This window comes from Giraffa tippelskirchi, chromosome 5 (genome assembly GCF_054371585.1).
Source record: "Giraffa tippelskirchi isolate mGirTip1 chromosome 5, T2T-mGirTip1v1.2.pri, whole genome shotgun sequence".
NCBI lineage: Eukaryota > Metazoa > Chordata > Mammalia > Artiodactyla > Giraffidae > Giraffa > Giraffa tippelskirchi.
Window position 1 is genome coordinate 132,727,756 of NC_137279.1, and position 26,809 is coordinate 132,754,564.

The window sequence follows — 26,809 nt, forward strand, 5'->3', positions numbered from 1 at the left end:
CATTTTTGTTGTTGGGTTTTAATCCTTTCTTTTTTCTTCTATCTGAATTCCTGTCTGCATTCCTATTTGTGTGTGTGTGTGTGTGTGTGTGTGTAACTGCCACCTCTACCTCTTTCCAGATTGCTGTCATCTAATGCTATTTCTGGATTTACATTCTATAGTGATGCTAGAAATCTCATAGATGCATTCATTTAACCAATGACTGGCTTGGTTAAAATATATATTGCTGACCATGGTGGTTAGCAATATATTTTTGCTTGTGATGCTATACTATGCTAAGTTGTTATCTTTGCTTGGTTTTGTTTTGAATTTTTGGCTGCACAGTGCAGTATGTGGGATCTTAGTTCCCTGACCAGGGATAGAACCCTCACTCCCTGCAGTGGAAGCATGGAACCTTAACCACTGGACTGCCAGGGAAGTCCCTATGTTATCTTTTGTTTTAAGCCATCTTTATAGAACATACTAGCAAGTTTTGCTTTCTGCCATCAAGCAATAAGCCAGTCAGGCTCTTCTGTCCATGAGATTTCCCAGACAAGAATATTGGAGTCAGTTGCCATTTCCTCTTCCAGGGGATCTTCCTGAACCAGAAATTGAACCTATGTCTCCTGCATCTCCAGCAATACAAGCAGTTATTTTACCCACTGAGCCACCTGAGAAGCCCAATATCTATATATAATGATACACAAATATTAGTCTGAATTTGAAAAGCATAGAAATAATTCTAGTAATATTCTCAAAAAGCATAAAATGATTGAATGTCATATAGATAGGACTTAAAGATGTTTCTTCTAGAACTGAAGATTAACAAAGCTGCCTCATCTTCATCCCATTCAGGGAATTGGTCAGACTTACCACATTCAGGAAAATCTGTATGACCTTCATTTGGATTTTTTTTTTTTTTTTGGTGAATATACTTTTTTTTTTTCTGGAGAGAATTTATATGTTTGTATGTAGCAAAATACATATTTCTGTGATGAAGCTGATCTGATGGAGCCTAAGGCATGTCTCTGATGTGTTATAATTCTACTAGACTCTGAATTCCTTGAATGATTAGACCCTCAGCATGGTACCGAGTCAAGTACATGCTTAGGCCCTTCTACCATGGTTCATAGCTCCATTTTTTCTTGTGGTCCACCCCACTAACCCTTTCATTTGAATTATAACCACCATTGTGGAGTCTTCAATAACCTTCCAGACTGTGTTAGAAACCTTTTGTACGTTCACACTTAGCACCCTGTACAATGTATCAGACACTATTTTTTGTAATCCCACAAACATTCCCTACCCCACCCTCCCACACCCAGCCCCGGGTTTCCCTGGTAGCTCAGCTGGTAAAGAATCTGCCTGCAATGAAGGAGACCCCGATTCGATTCCTGGGTCCAGAATATCCACTGGAGAAGTGATAGGCTACCCTCTTCAGTATTCCTGGGCTTCCCTGGTGGCTCAGATGATAAAGAATCTGCCTGCAATGTGGGAGACCTGGGTTTGATCCTGGGTTGGGAAGATACCCTGGAAAAGGGAATGGCTACCCACTCCAGTATTGTGGCCTGGAGAATTCCGTGGACTTTATAGTCCAGTTCAGTTCAGTTCAGTTCAGTTCAGTTGCTCAGTCGTGTCCGACTCTTTGCGACCCCATGAAGTGCAGCACGCCAGGCCTCTCTGTCCATCACCAACTCCCGGAGTCTACCCAAACCCATGTCCATCGAGTCGGTGATGCCATCCAACCATCTCATCCTCTGTCGTCCCCTTCTCCTCCCGCCCCCAATCCTACCCAGCATTAGGGTCTTTTCCAATGAGTCAACCCTTCGCATAAGGTGGCCAAAGTATTGGAGCTTCAGCTTCAACAACAGACCTTCCAATGAACACCCAGGATTGATCTCTTTTAGGATGGATTGATTGGATCTCCTTGCAGTCCAAGGGACTCTCAAGAGTCTTCTCCAACACCACAGTTCAAAAGCATCCATTCTGCGGCGCTCAGCTTTCTTCACCGTCCAACTCTCACATCCATACATGACCACTGGAAAAACCATAGCCTTGACTAGATGGACTTTTGTTGGCAAAGTAATGTCTCTGCTTTTAAATATGCTATCTAGGTTGGCCATAACCTTCCTTCCAAAGAGTAAGCGTCTTTTAATTTCATGGCTGCAGTCACCATCAGCAGGGATTCTGGAGCCCAAAAAAATAAAGTCTGACACTGTTTCCACTGTTTCCCCATCTATTTCCCATGGAGTGATGGGTCCAGATGCCATGATCTTAGTTTTCTGAACGTTGAGCTTTAAGCCAACTTTTTCACTCTCCTCCTTCACCTTCATCAAGAGGCTCTTTAGTTCTTCTTCACTTTCTGCCATAAGGATGGTGTCATCCGCATATCTGAGGTTATTGATATTTCTCCCGGCAATCTTGATTCCAGCTTGTGTTTCTTCCAGCCCAGCGTTTCTCATGATGTACTCTGCATATAAGTTAAATAAGCAGGGTGACAATATACAGCCTTGACGTACTCCTTTTCCTGTTTGGAACCAGTCTGTTGTTCCATGTCCAGTTCTAACTGTTGCTTCCTGACCTGCATACAGGTTTCTCAAGAGACAGGTCAGATGGTCTGGTATTCCCATCTCTTTCAGAATTTTCCACAGTTTATTGTGATCCACACAGTCAAAGGCTTTGGCATAGTCAATAAAGCAGAAATAGATGTTTTTCTGGAACTCTCTTGCTTTTTTGATGATCCAGCGGATATTGGCAATTTGATCTCTGGTTCCTCTGCCTTTTCTAAAACCAGCTTGAACATCTGGAAGTTCACGGTTCACATATTGCTGAAGCCTTGCTTGGATAATTTTGAGCATTGCTTTACTAGCATGTGAGATGAGTGCAATTGTGCGGTAGTTTGAGCATTCTTTGGCATTGCCTTTCTTTGGGTTTGGAACGAAGACTGACCTCTTCCAGTCCTGTGGCCACTGCTGAGTTTTCCAAATTTGCTGGCATATCGAGTGCAGCACTTTCACAGCATCACCTTTGAGGATTTGAAATAGCTTAACTGGAATTCCATCACCTCCACTAGCTTTGTTCGTAGTGATGCTTTCTAAGGCCCACTTGACTTCCCATTCCAGGATGTCTGGCTCTAGGTGAGTGATCACACCATCGTGATTATCTGGGTCGTGAAGATCTTTTTTGTACAGTTCTTCTGTGTATTCTTGCCACCTCTTCTTAATATCTTCTGCTTCTGTTAGGTCCATACCATTTCTGTCCTTTACCGAGCCTATCTTTGCATGAAATGTTCCTTTGGTATCTCTAATTTTCTTGAAGAGATCTCTAGTCTTTCCCAATCTGTTGCTTTCCTCTATTTCTTTGCACTGATCACTGAGGAAGGCTTTCTTATCTCTCCTTGCTATTCTTTGGAACTCTGCATTCAGATGGGAATATTTTTCCTTTTCTCCTTTGCTTTTCGCTTCTCTTCTCTTCCCAGCTATCTGTAAGGCCTCCTCAGACAGCCATTTTGCTTTTTTGCATTTCTTTTCCATGGGGATTTTCTTGATCCCTGTCTTCTGTACAATGTCACGAACCTCTGTCCATAGTTCATCAGGCACTCTGTCTATCAGGTCTAGTCCCTTAAATCTATTTGTCACTTCCACTGTATACTCATAAGGGATTTGATCTAGGTCATACCTGAATGGTCCAGTGGTTTTCCCTACTTTATAGTCCATGGGGTTGCAAAGAGTTGGACATGACTGAGAGAAGAGCCTGCATCTTTCAGCTCCATGTGGTGCCTGGAAGTGAAGTGAAAGTCGCTTTGTTGTGTCCATGGTACCTGGAGTAAGTTCTAAATACAGACTTTCGAATGAATGTACTCACTACTTCTCTGAGGGTTCTTTGAAAAGACTGAAATTTCTGATATGTTGGAGACACAACAATGTCCCTGCCTGCATTAGTCAAAATCTCAGGGATTTTGCATAATAAAAGCAGATTTCTTACTCATATCTTGGCTGCTTGCAGTCATTCAATACAGGTGGCTCATTCAGGACTCATGTCTTGGCTCATTCAGGACAGGTGACACTCTGTCATGTGGCTCTGTCATTTCCTTCAGTGTATGGAAAACGAAAATGAATGAGATAGACTAAATTTGCCTTATTTTATTGGCATATTTTATTGGCCAGAACTCAATCCTATGACTCCAACTTGTTGGAAGGAAGGTTTGAAAATGTAATCCAGTTATGTTCCAGGAGAAAAATAAAATGCAGTTTGGTTAATCTAGCCTTGTAACCTAACCACATTGCCATCCAGGAAGTATAGAACCTAGCTTCCCCTGTCATGTAATGAGTTATATATCACAACTAGTTTTTTTCTTTTTAAAATCATAACATATTGGCTATCAGCCACTTGGGATTTAATCGTCAACATATTCCTAGGCTTTTAGTGTGTCATTTATTATACTTTCTTGATGTGAACAGAAGTTGGTAGGGATATTTGATTGACAAATGTATTTTTTTTTAATTTGAGAAGTAACTTTGTACCTTGATGACAGAAATAAGACATGTTGCTGAAAAAATTATAATGCAGTAAAATATTTTTAAAGAGCAGATGAAATTACCTGCCTGAGCCCACACCATAGCTGGTAATACTTGCCTATCAAGTATTACCTTTATTACTTTTCTCTAGTTTTAGTCAAATGAGTATTTGTGAGGCTCTCACAATAGACATCATTTGAGGCAAATAACATCATTCCTTTTTCACTGAGTTCATCTTTTTTTGTTGGATCCATTTCTTTTCCATCACTAATGTTTCAACTACTAACTGGTCTGGGATGTGTTCTTTTAAATGAAACAAACCAAAGTAGACACAATTAACTTACAATAACTAGAGGCAATTCAAATGTTTTTCTTTTTTTAATTGTAAGCAAATCTGCTTTAGCAGTTCCAAAGAAGTGACCAATTTAGCACTTGCTTTGAAGTGTGTTTAAATATGAGTTTCAATATGAAAATGACTATTCCTTGAGTTTTGTATATGGTAAATAAGGAAATTGAATTTTCCTTTGGAATGCTCTATTTCTTATGTTTCAAAGGAAGGAGTCAGGATTTGGTAAATAAGATATATGCCTCCCTTTTACAGGTTTTCTTTGATTTCCCTAGCCTAAGTAGTCAACTGAAAGGAGTTATTCAAATCAGAGATATAAGACTTACTATATAATGTGCAGTATAATTTTTTTAACTTACATCTAACTGAGAAATTTATAAGTTGAGATTTAAGAGGGAAGGCATGAGGACTGACTGGCCTCCTATAGTTTCTCTGAAGCCTGAAAGATTATTATATCAAAAGTCAGCATTTCATGGCCCCCCTATATCCATAAAGAAAATTAAAATCATATGCCGCACAGCAAGCTTAAACCATTCAAAATGCTCATAAACATATTTAAAGCCAAAATTACAGCTGTTTCTCGACTCTTGGTACCACGTATAGCTCTAGATATGGTTCTTACATTGCTGTGCACACACTGTAACAGTAATTACTGTATTTTAAGCACCACACTATTCTATAAGAGCATTCTTTGGTGGTGATACAGCAACCTGATGACAAAGAGCTCCTCCTGTACTATGTAATTGCCCTCACAAGGGAAGCACTGTGTGTCCTTAATGTTCCACTAGACCTTTGCCTTCCTTTGTTAAGAAAAAGGACAACAGGCCTTCTCAAATGTAGAACCAAAGGAAGCATTTTGTTGAACACGCACAGGGTGGTAACCCATTGGAAGTGTTTTCTTTCTGTACTTTTGATGCAATTTCAAATGTGGGACTTCATAGATCGCATATCAGTTTAAATGAAGGACTCCCTGGTGCTCGATAGCGCCACACTTGTGTGTGCACCTTTTCCTGCCACTGGGCTCTGAAACAGGGCTGAATCAACAGTCAAATATGAACTCTAATTAACTTGCACTGGAACATACCATCTGTTCTACAGAGATGTAGAAAGTGTGAAGTTTTTTGCAAAATGGAAATTTCTCAGATTCTGACAAAGTGAGAGCACATTGATTATTATTGTTTAATCCTCATTACTAGTATTTTATGTTTTTGTTGTTTCTTTTACCCCCATTTTCAGAATTTGAGGTAATTAGTTGAACAACTCTCCAGTGAGAAAGGCAAATGGTACACTGCCATGATGATGGACCATACAGTATGAGATAACACTTGCTTTTAGAAAGTATTTACCGTTAAGTTTGGTGTCTTGTGTTCCCTTGATCCCAGCTATGTTTATGCTACCATCTATCTTAACAGGCTGTCTAGTAGGAAAGGAACCTATGTAGTGTATCATGGCTTTCTCTTGCCACAAATGTAAAATGCATATCTAACCCTGATGGGTCAGGCACTTAAGAAAAAAGTAGAACTTGACAGCATAACATTTAATAGTTTGGGATAAGGGCCATCTTTTAGTGATAGTTTTACAAGGATGTTTTAGATTATATCCTGCTTATTGACATTAAAAAAAATTAGATGTTATCCACAAGTATTTGTCCTTTTGGAAGTAAAGTAAACATATATTATTTGTATATTCATTTCTGTTTCTGAGAAGGAGTACAAGGATGAAGTCTGCTGAAAGCCTCTGAGTACAGAGTCTAGGTGAACTTCTACGAGGTCTAGAAAGACACAAAGTTGAGTTGGGCCTAGTATTTGAAAAGAATCTGGCAGGATCATTGTCCAGTATATGGAAGTTTGCTGCAGATTACAGTGACAGAAGAAAGATGGTTCAATAGAGTTTCCTTTCTCTTTGGGCCTCTGGAGTCAGTCTTCCTCTCCTCACTACCATTCTCCTAGAATAAGTCTAACACTCTGTCTTTGGGTAGAGGAGACCTGTGCATAGGCAAAATCTTTCACACACTTATGAGAATCCAATAAAAGTAGAATTGCTTTGGCTAAGGAAGGAGTTTGAAGGATAGGATCTCCTTCAAACTCAGCCTCCACATCTTGTCTTCCCCAAGTCTTCTCTCCTTAGAAATCTCAGTGGAAACTCACGACTTCCCTCAGTGCAGTATGAAAATCACTGACTCAAGGCAACTCAGAATTCCTGGGACACATTTCCATTGACCTGAAGAGAAGTCATCTTTGCTCTCTATTTTGTCTGATAAAATAAAGAAAAATACTGGAAACTCCATGTTTGAATGTGCAAGACATTTTACAATATAGATTCCCCTAAAGACAGTAGAATTTCTGTTTATGTACAACAATAACTGGCAACACACATATATTTCCAAATATGGGAAGGAAAACTATGAATACACATATGTGTATGTTTATAGGATCAGAGTTCTGCTTATGCAGAATAAGTAGATGCTTATGTTGTGTAATTAGAAAAAAAACTTCCTCAGACAAAATATACTTCCCACTGGCCCTGTTGCATGTGTTGGGTCTCCCATTACTCACTTCTTCAGGTAGAGGAAATGGCTGAAAAAGAATTATCAGCTGAATTATGGCATATAGTTTGCCGTTATTGACTTTTGATATTCTATTTTCAACCAAGCCTGCAGAGAGGAAGATTAGGGGAGTTTGTGAAATACAAGACTGAAAAGATTTTTCAAAGAGAATAAAGGGTATGGAGAAGAAGCTAGGTTTTGGGGAAAATTATTTAGGTTGGATTTGGAGGAGACTGACCAACTGCAGTGTGACATAGGTTATCAGAGACAGTCAAACATTTAAAATCAGAACTATCCAGAAAGGAGGATAGATATGCTGAAAAAAATCTTTGTTATTTTTGCAGTTGTATAACTACTTAGGGTTTGTGTGAGTATAACCTATGCATAAAATCAGTAATCAATTAGCATTTGTATGAAGACACTGAGAGGGAGATTGATTAGATAGCCTAAATCATACTAGAAATTTTTCAATTGTGTTGTTGTTTTTCAACCTCTCAGTCGTGTCTGACTCTTTGTGACCCAATGGACTACAGCACGCCAGGCTTCCCTGTCCTTCACTGTCTCCCATAGTTTACTCAAACTCATGTCCATTGACTCAGTGATGCCATCCAACCATCTCATCCTCTGTCATCCCCTTCTCCTCCTGCCTTCAATCTTTCCCAGCATCCAGGTCTTTTGCAATGAGTCATATCTTCACATCAGATGGCCAAAGCATTGGAGCTTCAGCTTTAGCATCAGTCTTTCCAGTGAATATTCAGGAATGATTTCCTTAAGGATTCCTTTCCTTGCAGCCCAAGGGACTCTCCAGGACTACAGTTCACAAGGGTCAATTCTTCAGTGCTCAGCCTGCTTTATGTTCCAACTCTCACATCTGTGCATGACTACTGGAGAAATCATAGCTTTGACTATAGGACCGTTGTTGGCAAGTGATGTCTCTACTTTTTAATATTCTATCTAGGTTTGTCATAGCTTTTCTTCCAAGGAGCAAGTGTCTTTTAATTTCATGACTGCAGTCACCATCCACAGTGATTTTGGAGCCCAAGAAAAATAAAGTCTATCACTTTTTCCATTTTTTCCCTATCTATTTTCTCATCTATGAAGTGATAGGACAGGATGCCATGATCTTAGTTTTTTGAATGTGTTGACTGGCTTCCTTACTTCTTGCTGAAATATCTAGCTTATCTTTCCTAAAAGATAAAAGAGAAAACTTGACAAAGGCAACCCTAGTAATCCACTGATGGTTCTGTTGTGCCAAGAAATGCATGGAATAGATCGATTTCTCTGTCTACTCTGTGCTACATAGTAAGGGGTAGGGGTACAAGGGTGACAAAGGCAATGGGTCCTTCTGTAATACTGAGCAGGTGAACAGTAAGGAGACAGGTTTTACAGGTTCTACATCCAATGGACAGTCAGTTAACTATAACAACATCAGATGTGAAGTTATCAAAGCCAAAAGATAAACAACTGCTCTAAGGCAGATAAATTTTACCAGCATACTTAAAATATGGGTCTTCCATGAGAATTCAGAAGAGAGGAACATTTTAAAATAAATAAATAAAAATAAAGCCAGATGAAAAAGAAGCCTACAATGATAAATTGCAAAGTTTTAAATGGCCATTAAACTTGAGCAAGTCAAATGGCTACCAAATGGAGTTTCATTTCTCATTTTATTTATAAACATTCACATAAAATTTCAAGGAGAAAAAAGAAAAAAATCCTTGAACTCCTGTGAAAGACATTTTGTGCTGCGTATGTTGAATTACTATTAAGTATTCACCTGTCTTAAATGGGCTTTTTCTCCAGCCTCTGTATCATACATCTTAATGTCAGTAACATCTGCAACAGAATGGTAATGTGGATCAGTGAAGATAATCACCAGTTAATAAGAGCTGCAAATCGTGCTTTGGCTAGTGTACACCGTTTACTGTATTTCTTTGGATAATTTACCAGTACCATTTTATTTAATGCTTATGCTTGATCAAAAAGTGCTTGAGTATGAAATTAGCTGCAAAACTGAATTTTTAAAAATTACTAGCACAGTGTTCCTCTGGCACCATGCAGTCTTTCCCTTTTAGTTCTCTTTTGAGCTTAGATCTCAGAAGTCATCATTTAAAAACCCTTCTTGGTTTGTATTTGTGGATGACACACACGTCACCTTGCTCTTTTTCACTAAGTCTATGTATCACAAAGATGCAAAGATGAAAGGTAGAAAATCTGTGTTTTTTTCCTCCATTGATAAATCTCAAGTGCATTGGGTCTTGCAGGGAAACTTTGACCTTTAGTATTTCTGGTTTTGTTGCTCTTTATTTATTTTGCTGCAAAAGGCGATTGGTCATGAAAAATAACCCAGGGGCGATGCGGTGGGTAGTGGAGGGAAGGCGGAGGAGTGACCTGGTTTTGATTAGTTAATTCAGATTAGGGAGTAAATTCTGATTTCACAGCTGCTGTTCAGGTTCAGTGGCACTACCAATTTTTCCATTTCAAGTTCCCATATATAAAGCTGACAGTTTCCTCGGCTAGAACCCTTTTTAATGTTCCTCTTTGGCACAGGCTCTGCCTTTCCCCCCATGATTTTCAGTAGCCTTCCTCCCCCATGCAGCTTTGCCAGAGCTACTCTGTTGTGGGCTTCAAATCTCCTGTAATTCCAGTCCTAGCAGGCCCTTAAAAACGTAGCAATACACAGATGTGCAGTGAAAATTTTAAAATGTGCACTTTCTTTTAGGAATATGAACACTGAATATCACATAAACCTCTGATGTTCCCCTTGCCACCTTCTAGAGCTAAGCTAACACTTCCTTCTGTGTTTATATTCGTGGCTCTTAGGTACATGGTCGGCCTGGGTTTCGGTTCTTGAGTTTTCCCATCTCTTTCCTTCTGTGCCAAACAGCTCACTGGTTTTACAATATGGACAGGGGCTGATGAGGGAATAGTTTGAGTCCACAGCTTCCACTTTCATTCACTGCCTGAGCTGAGTTTTAATACAGACCTTGGTTAGAGACAAGTCTAGTTCTCCACAAAGTTCCCTTTTACAGTTTAAATTAAGAAATGATAAACATCAAAAGATCAACAGCTTTCCAAAGAAGCCAATATGTAATAGTCATGCCCAGGAGCACTGTTATAACCAAAAGCCTTACAATGAGCATTGAATTGTAGCTTTGTTCTCGTTTGTTTTTCCTCCCTATAATAGGGTCCCTTAAAAGAAGAATAAAGGGAGGGAGGGAAGTTTGAGAATTGAGATTGAAATGAGTCTGATCATTTGGATGTAATGAAGCAAAGAAACAATCTTCAGTTCTGGAGGCTTTTTGTTGTTGTTATCGGGGTGGGTATAGATACATTGAAAAATAGCTGTGTGCAATCCAATTGCAAAAAAAGTCCTGTCATGTGAGTCTTTAGTAAACAGGTGAAGTGAGTATTTTGCAGGTACAGTGTGTGTTAGGCCAATGGAAAACAGTCTCCAAGGGGACTCCATGTCCTTTGAAACATCAAGAAGAGATGGCTCTAATATTTTTCTCTTGTTTAAAAAAAACAAAACAAAACAAACACTTGTGGTGAGTGTGTATCTTCCTATTTTCCTCATTACAGGGTATTTATGGAGTTAGGATTTTTCCTCTTCTAAAGATGGGCGGTCATTCTTCAAATTACAGAATGAAATCTTCATGCTTTTCAGGGTTGTTGGGTCTTTAAAATGCCATCTCTTCTAAGAGACCTCCATAAAATGAGGGACAATGAGGCTGGTTTAAATAATGTACTGGTAGCAGATGGGTTAACAGGCATGAAGCAGAGCTGAGTGCATATGCATTGTTCAGTGTCTTGCTTAACTGTGAACTCCAGAAAGGCATTTTGCATACAGGTCAGCTGGTTGGGGCTGCTTGTCATCATCCAGGAATGGTCATTTCTTCTAGGATGCTGGGTGTGTGAGTTGCTTTAGTCTTTATTACCTAAAGTATCTGTGAATACAGAATGTTTATCTGAGGTTGAGAGTTAATCCATAATTAAACTGATGAAGAGCTTGAAAATACTGAATAAAAGGCACTGTAAGTTTGCAGTAGTCAAAACGAAGAAGGAAGATGGGGGCTGCTATGCAGAAAATGCAAACTAAGGCCTTTCTATGTGCCTATAGCAAAGCCAGGCAGACAATGCACATTTAAGCTGGCATCATAGCTGAAGACGATGCATGTTGGTTCAATATTTAGAACTTTGGTCTGGAAATCAGGAGATGTAGTCCCAATCGTGGTTTTAGTGCTGATTTCTCTGTTAAAGCATTCCCCTCAAAGCCACAGGTCAGCAGGAAAGCAAGTCATTTTCATGTTTTGTGCCTTACATTTGCCGATCTGTGAAATGGGGATGAAGATATTCTATGCTATTCCCTTCTTCATTGGAGATTTGGTTAAGTGAATGAGATAACATGTTTGGATGAGCTATGACTTCCTCTGTGGAAAGATGCTGTAGAAATACAAGCATTCATGTGTTGTTTAAAGGTATCAGCGACCTGCCGTGGTATGGATGCCTGTCAGCAAGCCACGGCCCTACACATCCATGCTACATCTGAGCATCCTCCAGCCTTCCCAGAAGGCGACATTCAGAATCTCCATGGAGAACCACTTTAGGTATTGACACCTTAAAGTAAGATCCACTTTAAATACAAGGTGAAAAACTGCTCTGTTTCATATATTCTAAGTCTCTCACGAGTACAAATGAAAATAAGGAGATTTATGAAATGGCAATGCAAATCTTCACGCTAATCAACAGTTTAGAAAAAATCAGCCAGGAGCCCTGAACATGCCTGTGGCAAGCGTACTGCTTAGCCTGCAAGAGATAAAGTACACTAGTACATATCGGTTAGTCTAATTTATTCAGAGTCGTTGCCATATCACAACCTTGTGTTTGATTTTCTTATAAACTAATAATTTCTTGAATGAACTAATACTGCTACAGCCACTAGTACCTCCACCTTGTAGAAGTTTTTTATTGTTGTGTATGCAACTAAATTGAAATATCTTTCACTTGAAATATTGACTTTAATATCTCATTTGAAAAATTCATGAAGCCTTTGATGTTAAATCCATACTCAATTTAGCCAAATGCCATTAGAATATGCAATACGCCTGAATACAGAAAGCATTATTGTCTGTGTTTCTGCAGAAGAATTACATTTTATGACTGTAACGTCAGGATCTTTTTTGGATTTGTGCATGAGGAAAGGAAAGGGAAAGGCAGCACATTAGATGCAAAATGAAAAGTGGTATTGATTAGGCTCTCATTTACCCACTCTCTGCCTCATTCCCTAAATGCATGGAAATAAGGGTTGTGCCACTGCAACTAACAATGCTCTATAATGAATGGAACAATCTTTAGAAAATTAGTGTGAGCATGTATGATAGTGCACAGATGTTGCTCCGAGTAACTGTCATACATTTCTTTTACATCTCCATTTACATAAGTCTCTTTATTTCCTAATAGTATCATAATAGAAACATGACAATAGTTAATGATTTCATAAAACATGTAATGTAAAGGCTGTCAGAAAGGTAGAACCTTAATTGAAACCTATAGCTATACTGCATTAGAATTACATTTCCTAAATGACTCATGTTAAAAAATGGCCCTCTTGAAAAGAGAAAGACAAAGACAGGTATTTAAAAACAAAAGAAAGCAAAACTCAAGATTTCAGCAAATTAAAAATCCTCTCCCCTCCAGCCACGCCCCCAGTAAAACACAGTGACCAACAAATATTGCAAAATCCACGGCGAGCTAATAGACCGTTTTTTGCCTTTAGTAATTTATGGGCACTTTCCCCCATCTATCGATCACCTTTTAAAAAGTAAACTGCATTAGCATTTTAGACTATAATGGCTCCAGAAAATGTTTGATTTTTATCACTACTAAAACATCGTCGTTGGCGCGAGCTTCCGTTAGCCAGTGCGGGAAGCAGGAGACTTCTTTTTGAGTGAAAAGGCCGCGGGGCACGTGCCTGTTTACACCGGTATTCCACCATGCCCTGCAGGAACGGTGCTGGGGACAGGCCATGGCTGTTATTTATTTATTTATTTATTTTTTAAGACTACAAAGAACACATTTATGAAACTGAAAAAAGAAGTGGAGGAAAAGGAGATGGGGAAAGGAGAAGCCCTTCCTCAGTGGGATAACTGACTAGCTGTATTATTAATAGAAGACATCCTCTAGAGATAGTCGGGTAGGCAGTCCTGGAGCGCCAAGGAGTCCACAGCCCCTGCGGCTGCCTGCTCAGCAGCACCATCTGCTGGTCAGCCTGTGGTCTCTGTCAGTCCGGGTCGGGAAGTGGCCTGTTTCCGCTCCAGACAAGGGTAACTGCCTGACTTCAGTTTTAACATACAGCTTGAGACATTGTACAGGAGGAAGTGATCAAGACCATCCCCCAGAAAAAGAAATTCAAAAAGGCAAAATGGTTGTCTGAGGAGGCCTTACAAATGCTGAGAAGAGAAGCTAAATGCAAAGGAGAAAAGGAAAGATATACCCATTTGAATGCAGAGTTCCAAAGAATACCAAGGAGAGATATGAAAGCCTTCCTCAGTGATCAGTGCAAAGAAATAGAGGAACACAATAGACTGGGAAAGACTAGAGATCTCTTCAAGAGAATGAGAGATACCAAGGGAACATTCCATGCAAAGATGGGCACCATAAAGGACAGAAATGGTATGGACCTAACAGAAGCAGAAGATATTAAGAAGAGGTGGCAAGAATACACAGAAGAACTATACAGAAAAGAGCTTCATGACCCAGACAATCACGATGGCGTGATCACTCACCTAGAGCCAGACATCCTAGAATGCGAAGTCAAGTGGGCCTTAGGAAGCATCGCTATGAACAAAGCTGATGGAATTCCAGTTGAGCTATTTCAAATCCTAAAAGATGATGCTGTGAAAGTGCTGCACTCAATATGTCAGCAAATTTGGAAAACTGAGCAGTGGCCACAGGACTGGAAAAGGTCTGTTTTCATTCCAATCCCAAAGAAAGGCAATGCCAAAGAATGCTTAAACTACTACATAATTGCACTCATCTCACACAATAGCAAAGTAATGCTTAAAATTCTCCAAGCCATGCTTCAACAGTATGTGAACTATGAATGTCCCGATGTTCAAGCTGGATTTAGAAAAGGCAGAGGAACCAGAGATGAAATTGCCAACATCTGCTGGATCATTGAAAAAGCAAGAGAGTTCCAGAGAAACATCTACGTCTGCTTTATTGACTACGCCAAAGCCTTTGAATGTGTGCATCACAACAAACTGTGGAAAATTCTTCAAGAGATGGGAATACCAGACCACCTTACCTGCCTCCTGAGAAATCTGTGTGCAGGTCAGGAAGCAACAGTTAAAACTGGACATAGAACAACAGACTGGTTGTAAATTGGGGAAGGAGTATGTTAAGGCTATATATTGTCACCCTGCTTGTTTAACTTATATGCAGAGTATATGATGAGAAATGCCAGGCTGGATGAAGCACAAGCTAGAATCAAGATTGCTGGGAGAAATATCAATAACCTCAGATATGCAGATAACACCACCCTTATGGCAGAAAGTGAAGCACTAAAGAGCTTCTTGATGAAAGTGAAAGAGGAGATGGAAAAAGTTGACTTAAAACTCAACATCCATGAAATTGAGATCATGGCATCTGGTCTCATCACTTCATGGCAAATAGATGGAGAAACAGTGGAAACATTGACAGACTTTATTTTTTTGGGCTCCAAAATCACTGCAGATGGTGACTGCAGCCACGAAATTAAAAGACTCTGACTCCTTGAAAGAAAAGCTATGACAATCCTATACAGTATATTAAAAAGCAGAGACATTATTTTGCCAACAAAGGTCCATCTAGTCAAGGCTATGGTTTTTCCAGTCATCATGTATGGATATGAGAGTTGGACTATGAAGAAAGCTGAGCGCCAAAGAATTGATGCTTTTCAACTGTGGTGTTGGAGAAGACTCTTGAGAGTCTCTTAGACTGCAAGGAGATCCAACTTGTCCATCCTAAAGGAGATCAGTCCTGGGTGTTCATTGGAAGGACTGATGCTGAAGTTGAAGCTTCAATACTTTGGCCACCTGATACGAAGAGCTGACTCATTGGAAAAGACCCTGATGCTGGGAAAGATTGAAGGCAGGAGGAGAAGGGAACAACAGAGGATGAGATGGTTGGATGGCATCACTGACTCGATAGACATGAGTTCGAGAAGGCTCCAGGAATTGGTGATGGGCAGGGAATCCTGGTGTGCTGCAGTCCATGGGGTCACAAAGAGTCATACATGACTGAGTGACTGAACTAAACTGAGTTGCAGTTTACGACCAATAAGGGGTGGGAGAAACGAAAATCATGTTAGAGAAAGCTCAGCGGAACTGGACCGGCCATATAGAGTATATATAAAACTGGCTTTTTAGAGAAGGAAAGAAAGCAAAGCCTTGTTTTTATGGAGTGAGAAGTGTAAGAATCCCAGGGATTTTAAGAAAGAAGACCAAACCATCTGTGCAAGAAAATTTATTCTCACCTTGATCCTTCAACATCTTGGGTATCTTCCATCCTATTAAATTAAAGCATTACTGAAATACGTTTAAAATTGAGCACCATCCATCATAGAGATTGAGTTAGAATATCTACATAATATTTACACATCTCAACAGGAAAAGTAATTTTTCTTTTCAGTAGTTATCATTTTCGAAAACCCAGGTTGACTTGCAAGCCACTGTTTGTCTCATCCCTTAGTAAGCATTTCCTTAGCTGATGCATTTCACTGATTTGATCTCACTGATAGGGTAATAAAATCATTGGTCACTCAGACACAGAGAGGCTGGGAGCCATGTGTTGAATCACCTGCTGTTAATTCAGAATGAGGTATACAGATGGGACTTGGGGACCCAATTGTGTTAATCTGAGAAATCCCTTGGCAATATCCCATGGATTACAATATTGCTGAAAATATCTGGTATATTACTGCAAGTTAAATACTTCTAGAATTAATTATTAAAAGTGTATTTACCAAGGTTTAGCAACTATTTAATATGTGTTGCTTCCCAATGGGAGATTAGCCTATCTAAGGGCTGTGGAATCTTGGGACCTTTGGAATTTATTTAACAAATGATAAGCACCTGATTAAAAATAAATTAAATGCTAGTTAAAGTATTTAGGGAGCTCATTTCAAGTGTTTCATTACTAAGGAGTTTTCCCATCCCATTTTTATTATTTTAGAGTTACTGACTTTATATACTGAGTAGGAAACAAAATGGCTGCCAGAGAAAAATTGAATGAATGACCATGTTTCTTCATTAATTAATTTTTTCTCTTGTGAGAGTTTTACTTTTTTAAAGGATATTTCTGTTTTGTTTTGTTTTTTTTAACCCCATGAAAATAGACCTCTTAATGCTATAGAATTTTGGAAGAAAGTGTTTGATAACAGGTTCACCAGTTATAGGTTGTTCTTATAGAATTTGCCTGTGTTTCTATTTTCCTCTTGGAATGCATATGTAAGTGTCCCTAACTCTCTTTTCCAAGTTTTTTTCTGGAGCTAGAATTTAGATATTAATGCAAGAAAGAATAATCATTGTCTCTTGTAGAATCTTACATAGAAAAAAATGTAAATCATAATTTATGACAAAATGGTTGAATTCATCTTTTGGATGTATTGAGTGCCCATTATTATTATTTGCCAACCATTGTTTGAGGCCCATTCACATACTTCTTTGAGGTCAATTTTCAAGAAATTGTATGCTTATAAATTTATGTGCATGATATGCACAATGCCAGTCTGCTTAAGTTTGAATCAGAAAAATGTAAGAGCTCAGACCAACATAGATCTTTCCTTAAACAGAGCTTTTGGAGAAAAAAGGACTGTTTTGAAGCCAGTCCAGAAAAGCAATGGAAGTTTTACATCAAAACAGACCTAAAGACATGTTTATAGATGAAACTGTATATTTTGTTTTAGTACTTAAATTATGTTTCATGTGTTTGAGGTCAATTTCTTTACATCTGGGCTGTTTTTGTTTTTTAAAGTGAAAGTCCTTTGAGAGTATACTCTCATCTTTATGTAATTAAAAGACATCCTGACTCTCAGTATATTATGCTTGATACAAACAAGTAGAAAGTAATGATGAGTTCTGAACTTGGATCTCATTCATATCAGTGTCTAAGAGCTGTAGATTAGGAGGAAACTGAGTGGGGGTGGGGACCTGGGGGCATGATAGAGAGAGCAGAATCTGGTGTAGAGAAATGCTGTTTTTGATAATGAGATATTGCCTCTACCTTGTGATCCTCAGTAATGTTCCAGAAGAGATCTCTGAGCTGAAAAGCAGATATCACTAGATACCTGGAAGGACTAATCTCAAACTAAAGACAGTGTTGTAAGTGTACATCTTATAAAGAATATGGCACCTACAGTGGATTTATTCAGATAGGGCATTCCTGCTGTTGACCACATATAGGCCTATAGTCACGAAATCCTGATTCTAAACAGGACTCAGACTTGGATTTGAGGTAACAGAAACCTCCATGGAGCCACAGACTAAGACAGATAAATTGCTGGTAAATGAGAGTACCTGATCACAATGCAAAGGTTGACTGGTGTGGGTTGTGGCTGAGAGCTGAAAGTCAATGATAATAATTGAGTCAGTTTATCTTCAAGATCAGGGATAATCAACCTAAAAGATAAAAGGAGTGGCCTTCTTCATTTATCAGCCACATCCTGAAACCAGAGGACACACCTGCTTAAAGTTCATGGATTCAGTTCAGTTCAGTTCAGTCGCTCAGTCGTGTCTCTTTGCGACTCCATGAATTGCAGCACGCCAGGCCTCCCTGTCCATCACCAACTTCATGGATTAGGCAACTCCAAAGAAAAATGCAGCCTTTCCACAAATCCTGTAGATAAATGTATGTAAAATAAACTTTCCACAGTAAACATGGGTAGATTTACCACTACGAGGAGAGTGAACAAAATCACAAAATAGAACGCGTCTTGGCTTTGCTCATTGGCCATGGCCAGTGGTCAGGCAGCAGATGTGGTCTTTATGCTACTAGCAAAGGCTTTGAAACCTCTCCTGGATTAACTCCCACCCTCATGGCTCCCTGAGCAATGCCGATAACAACTAGCCAAGCGACCGATGCTGCTGTTGAAATTACCTCTTTAGTCTCTCACAGAGCCATCCTCAGTCTATGGAGAACAGCCAACATTTCTGCAGAGATGGCAACTTAAGGGCTGAATGCATCCCATTGTATGTCAGAGTTGCATTATTCCATGGGAAACCTTTCAGCGGGAAGGATATCTGATGGTATTTTATGCTGCCAGGTAGTATTGGTCAATGCTGGGCAGTTTTGTCTTGAGGCAAAATTCTTAGAAGTTGCCTTATATGCTACGGAAGTTCTTGGTTTCAGACAGCTAAAGACACTGATACTGAGTACCTGTTTGTGGTCACTATATTTTTGTGTATATTGTTATCATAATGTTCAGGCCTAGAACTGTGGGAAAACCAACATGCTGAACATATGTATATGGTATCTAGATTACAGTGAAACTATTCTGGTATTAGTGTCAAATAAAACCACTTTCTGGTGCATTAACACTAGAGGCAATCCATTCCTAATCCCTGAAGCTAAAAATAATATGAGTGGCTGCTTTCTGACGCAGAGGATGTTTGTTTTAAGACATTGGGGAATGTGGAATTTGGGCTCAAAGGGCATGGCTTCCTCTGATGGATATTCATATCTTTTGGTACCCTATGCTTAGCTTGCTACTTAAGAAGGACCAGATGAAAAGGGCTGCTCAGCGAATACAGTCCAAATTTGAGTAGATTGTTAGTAGGTGAGTCATTGAGAAAGCGTAGAGTAATAACTGATGATGACTAACACTTCTCTGTTGGCTCAGTGGTAAAGAATTTGCTTAGCCAATGCAGGAGACATGGGTGCTTTCCTTGGGTTGGTAAGATCCCCTGGAGAAGGGAATGGCAACCCACTCTAGTATTCTTGCCTGGAAAATTCCATGGACAGAGGAGCCTGGAGGGCTACAGTCCACGGGGTCTCAAAAGAGTTGGACACGATTTAGCTACTAAAACAACAACAATGATCGAGTACTTCATATATACTATGCACAATACTCAGTTCTTGCATTCATGACTTTATTTCTTCCAACAATCTTTGAAATAGATACTATGATTTCTGCATATTTTTCAGATGAATAAAACCAATGCTTAGACAGATTAAGAAAACTACCTAACCTGGTAAGTGACAGAGCTGGTTTTGACTTTGACTTATCTGATTCCAGGTCTCAGTCTCTTTCTCCTGAGTGTTTAGGTAATGAAAACGTTGGTGTCATATGGAATCAAAGACATTAGGGTTATAAAAAAAATGTAATACAATCTATACTTAAGACTCCCAAGAGATAGTGAAACTTGTGACAATCACCCAGCAGCCCCTCCACCCCAGTTTTGGACACAGAGCTTACCTCCTAGTAGAGGGTTCCCTCCCTGCTGACATTGCTCTTTCTCCCCTCTATGTGAGAAATATAATGAATTTGGTTGGTGCATTTCTTTATACTTTCTCTACATACATGTCTGTTCTGAAACGATGTTATCTTGTTGTTTCACATTGTTTTCATTAAGTTCTGATATGAATGTTTCTTTGAAAGCTGGAAAGAAGGAACCTAAAGAGAAGAGGGAAACCATAGCCCCAATCTCCCATGGGAGTGTGTTGTGCAGTGGTAAGCCTGTTTTACAGATTTTTGGTATTTTCTCAGGACTGTATCAAAGGTCTGAGTGATTTTGCCGGTGTATATTCAGGAGAAATGTTTCTGAACCACAGCACACAAAACAGATCTTGAAATAGTTGCCCTCTTCTATAACTGGGGGCAGAATAGAACTTGCCCTCTTGCCTGCGTGGTGCCATGGTCAGATGGCTAATTTTCTCCGATTCTGCTTTTTCTGGCATTTGGAAAAAGTACCCCAAGAAGTTAAAATCATCCTTACTCGGTGTTCGGTGGCAGCTGCCTGCCTGGTGGCTTCTGGTAGTTTCCTGAAATGTGTGGGCAGAGGAACAGAAGGGCTGAGGAAGGAAATAGAGTGACTGGAATAGCTTTGCCGGCAGAATGTTTGTAGCTGAAGGTGGAGCATATCCAGAGGACACTGTTAGGAATATTTTAAAATCACAGGTGCGCTTCTGCTCCCTGCAATTTAAAGATACACTGCAAATGCAATTTGTATAACTGTTTCACAGAGGGGCTAAGATAGGATTCTTGTGGGTCCTCCCTAGGCAAAGAGAAGATGAGCTGTGTCTACTTCTTCCAAGAATGAATGAATTGTAAAGTTAACTCTGTTTCTCCGGAATCTGGGGTAGAGCCTGTTGGAACTCAAGAAAGATCTTTGAAACAAATGAATAACTAGAAATGTCACATTTTTCCACTTTAGGCTAACCGCTAGCCCACTTGTATTCAGTTCAGTTCAGTTCAGTTCAGTCGCTCAGTCGTGTCCGACTCTTTGCAACCCCATGGACTGCAGCACGCCAGGCCTCCCTGTCCATCACCAACTCCCGAGTATACTTAAACTCATGGCCATTGAGTCAGTGACGCCATCCAACCATCTCGTCCTCTGTCTTCCCCTTCTCCTCCTGCCTTCAATCTTTCCCAATATCAGGGTCTTTTTAAATGAGTCAGTTCTTCGCATCAGGTGGCCAAAGTATTGGAGCTTCAGCTTCAATATCATTCCTTCCAATGAACACTCAGACTGATTTCCTTTAGGATGGACTAGTTGGATCTCCTTGCAGTCCAAGGGATTCTCAAGAGTCTTCTCCAACACTACAGTTCAAAAGCATCAATTCTTCGGTGCTCAGTTTTCTTTATGGTCCAACTCTCACATCCATACATGATGACTGGAAAAACCATAGCCTTGACAAGACGGACCTTTGTAAGTAATGTCTCTGCTTTTTAGTATGCTGTCTAGGTTGGTCATAATGTTCCTTCTAGGGAGTACGAGTGTTTTAATTTCATGGCTGCAGTCACCATCTGCAGTGATTTTGGAGCCCAGAAAAATAAAGTCTGCCACTGTTTTCACTGTTTACCCATCTATTTTCCAGGAAGTAATGAGACTGGATGCGATGATCTCAGTTATCTGAATGTTTAGCTTTAAGCCAACTTTTTCACTCGTCTCTTTCACGTTAATCAAGGGGTGCTTTAGTTCTTCGTTTTCTGCCATAAGGGTGGTATCATCTACATATCTGAGGTTATTGATATTTCTCCCAGCAATCTTGATTCCAGCTTGTGCTTCATCCAGCCTGGCATTTCTCATGATGTACTCTGCATATAAGTTAAACAAGCAGAGTGACAATATACAGCCTCGACATATTCCTTTCCCTATTTGGAACCAGTCTGTTGTTCCATGTCCAGTTCTAACTGTTGCTTCCTGACCTGCATACAGCTTTCACAAGAGGCAGGTAAGGTGTTCTGGTATTCCCATCTCTTTCAGAATTTTCCACAGTTTACTGTGATCCACACAGTCAAAGGCTTTGGCATAGTCAATATAGCAGAAATGGATGTTTTTCTGGAACTCTCTTGCTTTTTTGATGATCCAACGGATATTGGCAATTTGATCTCTGGTTCCTCTGCCTTTTCTAAATCCAGCTTAAACATCTGGACGTTCATGGTTCACATATTGTTGAAGCCTGGCTTGGAGAATTTTGAGCATTACTTTGCTAGCGTGTGAGATGAGTGCAATTGTGCAGTAGTTTGAGCATTCTTTGACATTGCCTTTCTTTGGGATTGGAATGAAAACTGACCTCTTCCAGTCTTGTGGCCACTGCTGACTTTTCCCAATTTGCTGGCATACTGAATGCAGCACTTTCACAGCATCATCTTTTAGGATTTGAAATAGCTCAAGTGGAGTTCCGTCACCTCCACTAGCTTTGTTTGTAGTGATGCTTCCTAAGGCCCACTTGACTTCACATTCCAGGATGTCTGGCTCTAGGTGAGTGATCACACCATTGTGATTATCTGGGTCATGAAGATCTGTTTTATACAGTTCTTCTGTGTATTCTTGCCACCTCTTCTTAATATCTTCTGCTTCAGTTAGGTCCATACCATTTCTGTCCTTTATTGAGTCCATCTTTGCATGAAATGTTCCCTTGGTATCTCTAATTTTTTTGAAGAAATCATTAGTCTTTCCCATTCTATTGTTTTCCTCTATTTCTTTGCACTGTTCACTGAGGAAGGCTTTCTTCTCTCTCCTTGCTATTCTTTGGAATGCTGCATTCAAATGAGTATATCTTTCTTTTTCTCCTTTGCTTTTTACTTCTCTTCTTTTCACAGCTATTTGTAAGGCCTCCTCAGATAGCCATGTTGCTTTTTTCCATTTTTTTTTCTTGGGGATGGTCTTGATCCCTGTCTCCTGTACTATGTCACAAACCTCCGTCCATAGTTCATCAGGCACTCTATCAGATCTATTCCCTTGACTCTATTTCTCACTTCCACTGTATAATCATAAGGGATCTGATTTAGGTCATACCTGAATGCTCTGGTGGTTTTCCCTACTTTCCTCATTTTATGTCTGAATTTGGCAATAAGGAGTTCATAATCTGAGCCACAGTCAGCTCCCGGTCTTGTTTTTGCTGACTGTAGAGAGCTTTTCCATCTTTGGCTGCAAAGAATATAATCAATCTGATTTTGTGTTGACCATCTGGTGATGTCCATGTGTAGAGTCTTCTCTTGTGTTGTTGGAAGAGTGTGTTTGCTATGACCAGTGCAAAACTCTCTTAGCCTTTGCCCTGCTTCATTCTGTACTCCAAGGCCAAATTTGCCTGTTACTCCAGGTGCTTCTTGACTTCCTACTTTTGCATTCCAGTCCCCTATAATGAAAAGGACATCTTTTGGGGGTGTTAGTTCTAAAAGGTCTTGTAGGTCTTCATAGAACTGTTCAACTTCAGCTTCTTCAGCATTACTAAGTCAGGGCATAGACTTGGATTACCATAATATTGAATGGTTTGCTTTGGAAACAAACAGATTATTCTGTCAGGTTTGAAATTGCATCCAAGTACTGCATTTTGGACTCTTTTGTTGACTATGAGGGCTACTCCATTTCTTCTAAGGGATTCTTGCCCACAGTAGTAGATATATTGAGCTAAATTCACCCTTTCCAGTCCATTTTAGTTCGCTGATTCCTAAAATGTTGACGTTCCATCTCCTGTTTGACCACTTCCAATTTTCCTTGATTCATAGACCTAACATTCCAGGTTCCTATGCAATATTGCTCTTTACAGCATCGGACTTTACTTCCATCACCAGTCACATCCACAACTGGGTGTTGCTTTTGCTTTGGCTCCATCTCTTCATTCTTTCTGGAGTTATTTCTCCACTGATCTCCAGTAGCATATTGTGCAGCTACTGACTATACAAACTTTTATTTGTGTCTGTTAGCCCCACCACACTTCTCTAGTTCAGCTTTGAGGTGGGATTAGTGCTAAAGATTGCTTTACACATAGGTGGATTCTGAGCACACCTTCAGAGGTAAAAGGAAAGACTTTTCTGTGCCCACATTTTTCATTTATTTGCTAAAATTGGAAATTCCACCTGAGAAATTTTATTGAAAGGGTTAGAAGAAGGAAGTAAAAGTGAACCTCCTAAAAGTAGTAGTTGCTCAGAGTTCTAAAATTATATATCAAATCAATAAACTTTTTTGAGTACTTAGCCCCAAATACACATATTTATTGATTTATAAATTATATATGCAGTATTACATGAATATGGTCATACATAATAGAACATATGCAAGCATTTTAACTGGAGGAAACAAAAGTGAAATAAAATATTTCATTTAGTAATGGTGCAAAGCCCTTTATTGTCACAAAATTATTATTATTATGACTATGATTAGTTATAATTCAAAAATATTTATCATCTTGGTTTAAATACCTTGTGATATTACTTGATTTGGTTCTAAGTTCAGCTTATTTTAAAATTTTATTTTAATGTCTTTTATAGCTAAGACAAATGCTTCATTAAAGTATGTAGGTAAAATGAAAAGAGACATTGTGGCTGCTTTTACCAATTTGTGATACCCAGTTTTTCTTTTCCTCCAGCACTATTCAGGCAATTGTGTTGCTCCTTGGCAAGCAAATGTCCATCTTTCTTGATGCTAATTCGTTGTCTTTGCAAGCTAATTAGAAGGTATGCACTTTAATATTTTTAACAAATGAGTTTAAATTCCTCTGAGAGTTTTTTCCTAGGGGATTTTTAAACAGGTCACAATATTCTATTTTCAAGTTGTTAAGAAATATGAAGATATGAGAACTTTTTACAGGTGACAGACATATCATTTTCATTAATAAAAGCATATTAAAATGGAAATGATTCTAAATACTAATTTTTAAACATTATTTCCATTGTCTAAGTTTTAGTTTTTTGGTTTTGGTTTTAATGCACTGTTTCTTACGCATGGTTGAAACATCCAGTTATACATTAAAGGCCAAATCAAGTATGTTTTATTTCCAAAAAAGTCAGCAAGTTCATAATTAATGTCTCAAGATTTTCTAGTTCTTGGTCATGAGATAATTAGCTAACTTCTATGTGATACTTCTGAGTATTTTTATGAGCCCTTTCTATCTCTTTGTAGGGAATTGTAAATATTTTACCAAATTTTAAAGGTTTTGTGGTTGTCATGGCTGTTGTTAATCCAGTAGGACTTCGACACTGTTAGCTTCAACTTTTTACTGTAATAGCTTGTGAACAATGCCAATGAAAAGATTTTTTGCATAAATTTTTAAATCTAATTCACTTGTGAAGCTTTGTTTAGTTACAACTTGGTAACATAATACACACATCTCTTAAGCTAAGCAAGCTGAACAAAGCTAAGCAAGCTGAACAGTCTCACAAGACAAGGGAGGCATTCTGAGGCCCCCCTTCTACACTTGACTTCCTTTTCTGTCCGTAGGGTACCTTGTGTAACTTACATGGTATGTGACCACTTGAAAGGCAGACTGCATGGGGATACTGGGGTCAATCTAATATCTATGTTAGATATTAGTAAACTTTTAAAACATCTTACGGAAAAACTCAAATGAACTTTTGGTCAATCCAGTAGAAGAACTGATATTTTCCTTCTCTATCAGAGTATATCACTGTACACCCCAAATCAGAAACTGCATTTATAGCACTGATTCTGTTACAAAGCAAATCTCCTTGGGATATGGAAGTCCTTGAAGAAATTATGTCACTCAGTATGAATTAATTCGACTTTTTGAAAACAGATTTTGATAGAGAACATGAGTGAAGTAAATAGACTCAGTCCTTGGAGATGGTGAATGGTTATTGAAATTCAAGGAGAGACGGAGATGATAATGTACAAAACTAGGAAGCTGGGGGAATGATGCATAAATTCTAGGGTTTTGCAGCAGTTGATTTTTTCTTTCTACTTTTGTGGAAATTCAGAACTGCCTGGCAGGACAAAGCACACACTGCAGCTGTAATATTCCAGTTCAGAGTGCGCTTCTGTACTGGGCCCACCAGAAGGAAAAGGGTTGGGCCAAGGAATAGCCAGTCCTCAGACTGGACCTGGACATGGCCCCCAGCCATGGCAAAGGTGTTTGGTCAAAGTGTAGGTGATTTGAATCCCAAATGATGGTATCTTCCCATGGGTGATTTGTTGCCGTCCCTTGAATTATGAATACGGTTTGGCTTTTCTTCTGAGGCCTAAAATGTAAGTGTTCAAATAGCTTTTCTGACCTATGCCTGTCTTCAACGGGGGAGTTTGAATGGTGATTGTCCAGTTTAACTGTGTTATAGTAAGGTCCCACGACAGGGTATTGAGAAAACCAGTATTTTCAAAGACTATAAGTCCTCTCAGGAAAGCTGCTGGGGTTGATAACCTTCTTCCTCTTATTCTCCTTGAGCCTGGCAGCAGAAGTAGGGGATTTCATTTTGTTCACTGTATTATTTTAATTTCTGGGATGGTGGGCCATCACCTCACCTCTTTCTTCCATTTTCTTCTTGGTTTCCTTTACCCATTTCCTGAAACACTGTCATCAGATACAGAAAGGCACTGCCATTTGTATTGACCATCACAGATGATCACCATCAAATAACATAATTAGATAATGGCCCCTTTATACTTGACATTGGGAGGAATAAGATGGGCATTTTATAATATGACATTTTAAAACATCTGTGTTTTTTAACATCTACCTGTTCTCTGGAGAAAACATGTTTACCCTTGTGAGTCAAAATACATCTATTTTCTGTAAATCCTGAGTGCCACATCAGCTTATGTTACACTTCATGAGATGAAAAAACCTTCACTGTAACACATATAAGATAAAGTCTGTACTCTGCGCTGAGTCTGATGCTGATGGATGAAAACTTATTAGAGGAATGCAGTCACCATGCTTGGAAACTTTGCTGTTAACAGTTTTCCATATCTTTTTTTTCTAATGTGA

General features: G+C 39.2%; 1 long non-coding RNA gene across 1 annotated transcript in view; it reads left to right on the forward strand.

Annotated features, from left to right (window-relative positions):
- LOC145507979 (uncharacterized) overlaps window positions 1-26,809 on the forward strand; it is an 80,817-nt gene that overhangs the window by 35,386 nt on the left and 18,622 nt on the right. The window contains exon 2 of the long non-coding RNA XR_014055268.1: window positions 24,458-24,545. This is a non-coding gene — a long non-coding RNA (uncharacterized LOC145507979). The remainder of the gene's footprint in view (window positions 1-24,457; window positions 24,546-26,809) is intronic.